The sequence below is a fragment of the Pagrus major genome, chromosome 9 (genome assembly GCF_040436345.1).
Source record: "Pagrus major chromosome 9, Pma_NU_1.0".
In the NCBI taxonomy this organism is placed as follows: domain Eukaryota; kingdom Metazoa; phylum Chordata; class Actinopteri; order Spariformes; family Sparidae; genus Pagrus; species Pagrus major.
Window position 1 is genome coordinate 34573099 of NC_133223.1, and position 9376 is coordinate 34582474.

The window sequence follows — 9376 nt, forward strand, 5'->3', positions numbered from 1 at the left end:
TTCTAGAAGTAAAATTATTCAGGTTTTTTTCTTTAAAAAATCAGATTTATTTTCCTAAAAATTCAGATTGTTTTTTCCAGGTGGAAGAAACCTGGCAAAAAATTATGAGTTTTACAATTTTTTTTTGTAGATTTCCTTTTCATGTATGAAACTGGTAATGAGTGTGGAAACAATCCAATAGGAAGAAAAACATCTTCTAGAAGTACAATTGAAAATTCAGATTTTTCCCAAAAAAATTCAGATTTTTCTCCAAAAAATTCAGATTTTTCTCCAAAAAATTCAGATTTTTCTCCAAAAAATTCAGATTTTTCTCCAAAAAATTCAGATTTCCCCCCCCTAAAAACTCTGATTTTTTCCCCCTAAAAACTCTGATTGTTTTTTCTAGATGGAAGAAACCTGGCAAAAAAATTATGATTTTTCTTTTTCTTCATAGATTTCCTTTTCATGTGTGAATGTGTGTGTGTGTGTGCCAATCCAATAGGATGAAAAACATCTTCTAGAAGTAAAATTATTCAGGTTTTTGTTTCTTAAAAATTCAGATTTTTTTCCCCTAGAAATTCAGATTTTTTCCACTAAAATATTCAGATTTTTTTCACTAAAAATTCAGATTTTTTTTTTCTAGGTGGAAGAAACCTGGCAAAAAATTATGATTTTTACATTTTTTTATAGATTTTTATAGAAAAATTAAGACTTTTACATTTTTTTATAGATTTCCTTTTCATATATGAAACTGGTACTGAGTGGGGAAAGAAGTCTAATAGGAGGAAAAACATCTTCTAGAAGTAAAATTATTCAGATTGTTTTTCCTAAAAATTCAGATTTTTTTTTCGAGGTGGAAGAAACCTGGCAAAAAATTATGATTTTTACATTTTTTTTAATAGATTTCCTTTTCATGTATGAAACTGGTACTGAGTGGGGAAACAATCCAAAAGGAAGAAAAAAATCTTCTAGAAGTACAATTGAAAATTCAGATTTTTCCCCCTGAAAATTCAGATTTTTCGCCAAAAAATTCAGATTTTTTTTCCCTAAAAATTCATTTTTTTCCCCCTAAAAATTCAGATTTTATTTCCTAAAAATTCAGATTTTTTTCCTAAAAATTCAGATTTTTTCCCCCTAAAAATTCAGATTTTTTTTTTCTAGGTGGAAGAAACCTGGCTTGACCAGTGGTTAAAATAAGTTAGTGGTTGAACTTTAAAGTCATGGGTTCAACACCAGGTGAAAGCCAAATGACCTTAATGCACATTTTAGCTGGTAGAAATGCAGAATTTGGCTGATGTTTGGTGAAAACAAATGTTCAGAATTTCAGTTTATTGTGTTTGGAGTGAAAATGGTTGAATGTTAGTGGTTGAAATACTGAGCAGGATCTTTAAAGTCATGGGTTCAAGACCAGGTGAAAGCCAAATGACTCTCAAAAGACCTTAATGCACTTTTTTGCTAGAAGAAATGCAGAATTTGGCTGATGTTTAGTGAAAACAAATGTTCAGAATACTAAAAAATTACTTTCTGATTAGCTCAGTTGATAGAGCAGAAGTGGTTGAAATACTTAATAGGAACTTCAAAGTCATGGGTTCAAGACCAGGTGAAAGCCTGCACTTTTTTGCTGGTAGAAATGCAGAATTTGGCTGATGTTTAGTGAAAACAAATGTTCAGAATTTCAGTTTTATTGTCTTTGCAGTGAAAATGTTTGAAACTGAGTGAAAAAAAATCTGAATTCAGAATTATTGTTTTTTTGCATCATATGTTGCTTGAGTGGTATGCGGTGTTAAACATGAAACCACTCCTGATGGGGCATCATACAACTTGTGAGACAGAAGCTGCATAATAAACAACTTGGCAACAGTCTGGACTTGAAGTGGCATATGCCGCTTCTAACTGGCATATGCCAGTAAAAAGTGGCATCCCCTTAGTAAGCTGATATTCTTCGTCAGTGAGACAGGTTTGTGTTGTTATGTTGGTACAGTGGCCATGTAAACCATGACTAGTGGTTAAAATAAGTTAGTGGTCGAAATACTGAGTATTTAGTAGGAAATTTAAAGTCATGGGTTCAAGACCAAATGACTCTCAAATGACCTTAATGCACTTTTTTGCTGGTAGAAATCAGCCAAATGCAGAATTTGGCTGATGATTAGTGAAAACAAATGTTCAGAATTTCAGTTTATTGTGTTTGGAGTAAAAATGGTTGAATGTTAGTGGTTGAAATACTGAGCAGGATCTTTAAAGTCATGGGTTCAAGACCAGGTGAAAGCCAAATGACTCTCAAAAGACCTTAATGCACTTTTTTGCTAGAAGAAATGCCGAATTTGGCTGATGTTTAGTGAAAACAAATGTTCAGAATTTTAATTGTTTTTAATTTCTGATTAGCTCAGTTGATAGAGCAGAAGTGGTTGAAATACTTAATAGGAACTTCAAAGTCATGGGTTCAAGACCAGGTGAAAGCCAAATGACCTTAATGCACTTTTTTGCTAGAAGAAATGCAGAATTTGGCTGATGTTTAGTGAAAACAAATGTTCAGAATACTAAAAAATTACTTTCTGATTAGCTCAGTTGGTAGAGCAGATGTCCTATCTACAGATACTTTGATCTTACTGCAGCAGCCCAGGGTTCGAGTCCCGGCCAGGGGCCCTTTGCTGTGTTGCTCTGCATCCTGTTTCCTTTCATATCTCAACCTTTACTGTCAATAAAGCTGTATGAAGGCCAAAATAAAAAAAACTGAGTGAAAGAAAATTCTGAAGAACTTTTTTTAGCGTCATGAATTTACTTGAGTTGCCGTTGCCATGAATTTGGCTGATGTTTAGTGAAAACAAATGTTCAGAATTTCACTTTTATTGTCTTTGCAGTGAAAATGTTTGAAACTGAGTGAAAAAAAATCTGAATTCAGAAGAATTTTTTTCTTGCATCATATGTTGCTTGAGTGGTATGCCGTGTTAAACAGGTGGTCACTCCTGATGGGGCACCATACAACTTGTGAAACATAAGCTGCATAATGAACAACTTGGCAACAATTCTGGACTTGAAGTGGCATATGCCAGTTAGAAGCGGCATATGCCAGTAAAAAGTGGGATCCCCTTAGTAAGCTGATATTCTTTATCAGTTGCTGTCAGACAGGTTTTATGTGGCCATGTAGGATAGTGGTTAAAATAAGTTAGTGGTTGAAATACTGAGTAGGAACTTTAAAGTCATGGGTTCAAGACCAGGTAAAAGCCAACTGACTCTCAAATGACCTTAATGCACTTTTTTTGCTGGTAGTAATGGAGTATTTGGCTGATGTTTAATGTGCTATGCAAGATGCCGATCAACATTGGGAGGAGTTTGGAGTTCAGAGGCTTTCCCTCATTACAGCAACCTTATTGACAGTCGTTATCTACATTTTTACTATGATGTAGAGTTTCGACATTTTAAATCTAAAACACAAAATATTTGAATTGAAAACAATTCATTAAAAAGGCACTTGGCCAAACGTTTGGTATTATGAGAGCGCTGAGAAGTTAAAAACTTTTAACACAGAGGACCTAAAAAAAAGAAAGAAACCAAACCAATGATCATAATTAACAGATAAAAACAATGTGAAGACCCTAACTGGTCAGCCTTTATAAGACATGATATAACTAAAGGTCTTTAATGCTTTAAAGCTCATTAATAAGGATAATGTTAATGGTTTATGAATGTGAACAACAGGGGAGCAGTACATGGGAATTGAACCAGGGACCTTCTCATAACAAGACACGGGCTCTATTCCTGAGCCACAGCTGCTCACTGTACTGCCCAGGAACTTTAAAGTCATGGGTTCAAGACCAGGTGAAAGCCAAAAGGCCTGATCTTAATGCACTTTTTTCTAGAAAAATGCAAAATTTTACTGATGATTAGTGAAAATAAATGTTCAGAATTTCAGAAGTTTTATTGTCTTTGCAGTGAAAATGTTTGACACTGAGTGAAAAAAACCTTCAGAATTCAGAAGAATTATTTTTTGCATCATATGTACATATGGCTGATGTTTAGTGTGCTGAGTAGGAACTTTAAAGTCAAGGTGCTGATCAAGATTGGGATTCAGTATCTTGCCCAAGAACACCAGGAGAGCAATACATGGGAATTGAACCAGGAACCTTCTGATAACAAGACACTGGCGCTATGCCTGAGCTACAGGTACTCACTCTACTGCTGACGAACTTTACAGTCATGGGTTCAAGACCAGGTGAAAGCCAAAAGACCTGATGTTAATGCACTTTTTTCTAGAAAAATGCAGAATTTTGCTGATGTTTAGTGAAAATACATGTTCAGAATTTCATAAGTTTTATTGTCTTTGCAGTGAAAATGTTTGAAACTGAGTGAAAAAAAATCTGAATTCAGAATTATTTTTTGCATCATATGTTGCTTGAGTGGTATGCTGTGTTAAACAGGAAACCACTCATGATGGGGCATCATACAACTTGTGAGACAGAAGCTGCATAATAAACAACTTGGCAACAAGCTGGACTTGAATTGGCATATGCCAGTTAGAAGCGGCATATGCCAGTAAAAAGTGACATCCCCTTAGTAAGCTGATATTCTTCGTCAGTTGCGGTTGGACAGGATTGTGTTGTTATGTTGGTCCAGTGGCCATGTAAACCATGACCCAGTGGTTAAAATAAGTTAATGGTTGAAATACTGAGTAGGAACTTTAAAGTCATGGGTTCAAGACCAAATGACTCTCAAATGACCTCAATGCACTTTTTTGCTGGTAGAAATGCAGAATTTGGCTGATGTTTAGTGAAAACAAATGTTCAGAATTTCAGTTTATTGTGTTTGGAGTGAAAATGGTTGAATGTTAGTGGTTGAAATACTGAGCAGGAACTTTAAAGTCATGGGTTCAAGACCAGGTGAAAGCCAAATGACCTTAATGCAATTTTTTTGCTAGAAGAAATGCAGAATTTGGCTGATGTTTAGTGAACACAAATGTTCAGAATTTTAAGAATTTACTTTCTGATTAGCTCAGTTGGTAGAGCAGATGTCCTATCTACAGATGCTTTGATCTTTTCTGCAGCAGCCCAGGGTTCGAGTCCCGGCCAGGGGCCCTTTGCTGTGTTGCTCTGCATCCTGTTTCCTTTCATATCTCAACCTTTACTGTCAATAAAGCTGTATGAAGGCCAAAATAAAAAAACTGAGTGAAAGAAAATTCTGAAGAATTTTTTTTAGCGCCATGAATTTACTTGAGTTGCCGTTGCGATGAATTTGGCTGATGTTTAGTGAAAACAAATGTTCAGAACTTCAGTTTTATTGTCTTTGCGGTGAAAATGTTTGAAACTGAGTGAAAGAAAATCTGAATTCAGAAGAATTTTTTTTTTGCATCATATGTTGCTTGAGTGGTATGCGGTGTTAAACAGGAAACCACTCCTGATGGGGCACCATACAACTTGTGAAACAGAAGCTGCATAATAAACAACTTGGCAACAATCTGGACTTGAAGTGGCATATGCCAGTTAGAAGGGGCATATGCCAGTAAAAAGTGGAATCCCCTTAGTAAGCTGATATTCTTCGTAAGTTGCTGTCAGACAGGTTTGTGTTGTTATGTTGGTCCAGTGGCCATGTAAATAAGTTAGTGGTTGAAATACTGAGCAGGAACTTTAAAGTCATGGGTTCAAGACCAGGTGAAAGCCAAATGACCTTAATGCAATTTTTTTGCTAGAAGAAATACAGAATTTGGCTGATGTTTAGTGAAAACAAATGTTCAGAACTTCAGTTTTATTGTCTTTGCGGTGAAAATGTTTGAAACTGAGTGAAAGAAAATCTGAATTCAGAAGAATTTTTTTTTGCATCATATGTTGCTTGAGTGGTATGCTGTGTTAAACAGGAAACCACTCCTGATGGGGCACCATACAACTTGTGAAACAGAAGCTGCATAATAAACAACTTGGCAACAATCTGGACTTGAAGTGGCATATGCCAGTTAGAAGCGGCATATGCCAGTAAAAAGTGGAATCCCCTTAGTAAGCTGATATTCTTCGTCAGTTGCTGTCAGACAGGTTTGTGTTGTCATGTTGGTCCAGTGGCCATGTAAATAAGTTAGTGGTTGAAATACTGAGTAGGAACTTTAAAGTCAAGGGTTCAAGACCAGGTGAAAGCCAAATGACCTTAATGCACTTTTTTGCTAGAAGAAATGCAGAATTTGGCTGATGTTTAGTGAACACAAATGTTCAGAATTTTAAATTTTTACTTTCTGATTAGCTCAGTTGGTAGAGCAGATGTCCTATCTACAGATGCATTGATCTTACTGCAGCAGCCCAGGGTTCGAGTCCCGGCCAGGGGCCCTTTGCTGTGTTGCTCTGCATCCTGTTTCCTTTCATATCTCAACCTTTACTGTCAATAAAGCTGTATAAAGGCCAAAATAAAAAAACTGAGTGAAAGAAAATTCTGAAGAATTTTTTTTAGCGTCATGAATTTACTTGAGTTGCCGTTGCCATGAATTTGGCTGATGTTTAGTGAAAACAAATGTTCAGAACTTCAGTTTCATTGTCTTTGCGGTGAAAATGTTTGAAACTGAGTGAAAGAAAATCTGAATTCAGAAGAATTTTTTTTTGCATCATATGTTGCTTGAGTGGTATGCGGTGTTAAACAGGAAACCACTCCTGATGGGGCACCATACAACTTGTGAAACAGAAGCTGCATAATAAACAACTTGGCAACAATCTGGACTTGAAGTGGCATATGCCAGTTAGAAGCGGCATATGCCAGTAAAAAGTGGAATCCCCTTAGTAAGCTGATATTCTTCGTAAGTTGCTGTCAGACAGGTTTGTGTTGTTATGTTAGTCCAGTGGCCATGTAAATAAGTTAGTGGTTGAAATACTGAGCAGGAACTTTAAAGTCATGGGCTCAAGACTTGGTGAAAGCCAAATGACTCTCAAATGACCTTAATGCACTTTTTTGCTGGTAGAAATGCTGAATTTGGCTGATGTTTGGTGAAAACAAATGTTCAGAATTTCAGTTTATTGTGTTTGGAGTGAAAATGGTTGAATGTTAGTGGTTGAAATACTGAGCAGGAACTTTAAAGTCATGGGTTCAAGACCAGGTGAAAGCCAAATGACTCTCAAATGACCTTAATGCATTTTTTTTGCTGGTAGAAATGCAGAATTTGGCTGATGTTTGGTGAACACAAATGTTCAGAATTTTAAGAATTTACTTTCTGATTAGCTCAGTTGGTAGAGCAGGTGTCCTATCTACAGACGCTTTAATCTTACTGCAGCAGCCCAGGGTTCGAGTCCCGGCCAGGGGCCCTTTGCTGTGTTGCACTGCATCCTGTTTCCTTTCATATCTCAACCTTTACTGTCAATAAAGCTGTATAAAGGCCAAAATAAAAAAAACTGAGTGAAAGAAAATTCAGAAGAATTTTTTTTTAGCGCCATGAATTTACTTGAGTTGCCGTTGCGATGAATTTGGCTGATGTTTAGTGAAAATACATGTTCAGAACTTCAGTTTTATTGTCTTTGCGGTGAAAATGTGTGAAACTGAGTGAAAGAAAATCTGAATTCAGAAGAATTTTTTTTTTGCATCTGATGTTGCTTGAGTGGTATGCGGTGTTAAACAGGAAACCACTCCTGATGGGGCACCATACAACTTGTGAAACAGAAGCTGCATAATAAACAATTTGGCAACAATCTGGACTTGAAGTGGCATATGCCAGTTAGATGCGGCATATGCCAGTAAAAAGTGGAATCCCCTTAGTAAGCTGATATTCTTCATCAGTTGCTGTCAGACAGGTTTGTGTTGTCATGTTGGTCCAGTGGCCATGTAAATAAGTTAGTGGTTGAAATACTGAGTAGGAACTTTAAAGTCATGGGTTCAAGACCAGGTGAAAGCCAAATGACTCTCAAAAGACCTTAATGCACTTTTTTGCTAGAAGAAATGCAGAATTTGGCTGATGTTTAGTGAAAACAAATGTTCAGAATACTAAAAAATTACTTTCTGATTAGCTCAGTTGATAGAGCAGAAGTGGTTGAAATGCTTAATTGGAACTTCAAAGTCATGGGTTCAAGACCAGGTGAAAGCCTGCACTTTTTTGCTGGTAGAAATGCAGAATTTGGCTGATGTTTAGTGAAAACAAATGTTCAGAATTTCAGTTTTATTGTCTTCGCAGTGAAAATGTTTGAAACTGAGTGAAAAAAATCTGAATTCAGAATTATTGTTTTTTTGCATCATATGTTGCTTGAGTGGTATGCGGTGTTAAACATGAAACCACTCCTGATGGGGCATCATACAACTTGTGAGACAGAAGCTGCATAATAAACAACTTGGCAACAGTCTGGACTTGAAGTGGCATATGCCGCTTCTAACTGGCATATGCCAGTAAAAAGTGGCATCCCCTTAGTAAGCTGATATTCTTCGTCAGTTGCTGTGAGACAGGTTTGTGTTGTTATGTTGGTACAGTGGCCATGTAAACCATGACTAGTGGTTAAAATAAGTTAGTGGTCGAAATACTGAGTATTTAGTAGGAACTTTAAAGTCATGGGTTCAAGACCAAATGACTCTCAAATGACCGTAATGCACTTTTTTGCTGGTAGAAATCAGCCAAATGCAGAATTTGGCTGATGATTAGTGAAAACAAATGTTCAGAATTTCAGTTTATTGTGTTTGGACTAAAAATGGTTGAATGTTAGTGGTTGAAATACTGAGCAGGATCTTTAAAGTCATGGGTTCAAGACCAGGTGAAAGCCAAATGACTCTCAAAAGACCTTAATGCACTTTTTTGCTAGAAGAAATGCCGAATTTGGCTGATGTTTAGTGAAAACAAATGTTCAGAATTTTAATTGTTTTTAATTTCTGATTAGCTCAGTTGGTAGAGCAGATGTCCTATCTACAGATACTTTGATCTTACTGCAGCAGCCCAGGGTTCGAGTCCCGGCCAGGGGCCCTTTGCTGTGTTGCTCTGCATCCTGTTTCCTTTCATATCTCAACCTTTACTGTCAATAAAGCTGTATGAAGGCCAAAATAAAAAAAACTGAGTGAAAGAAAATTCTGAAGAATTTTTTTTAGCGCCATGAATTTACTTAAGTTGCCGTTGCCATGAATTTGGCTGATGTTTAGTGAAAACAAATGTTCAGAATTTCACTTTTATTGTCTTTGCAGTGAAAATGTTTGAAACTGAGTGAAAGAAAATCTGAATTCAGAAGAATTTTTTTCTTGCATCATATGTTGCTTGAGTGGTATGCGGTGTTAAACAGGTGGTCACTCCTGATGGGGCACCATACAACTTGTGAAACATAAGCTGCATAATGAACAACTTGGCAACAATTCTGGACTTGAAGTGGCATATGCCAGTTAGAAGCGGCATATGCCAGTAAAAAGTGGGATCCCCTTAGTAAGCTGATATTCTTCATCAGTTGCTGTCAGACAGGTTTGTGTGGCCATG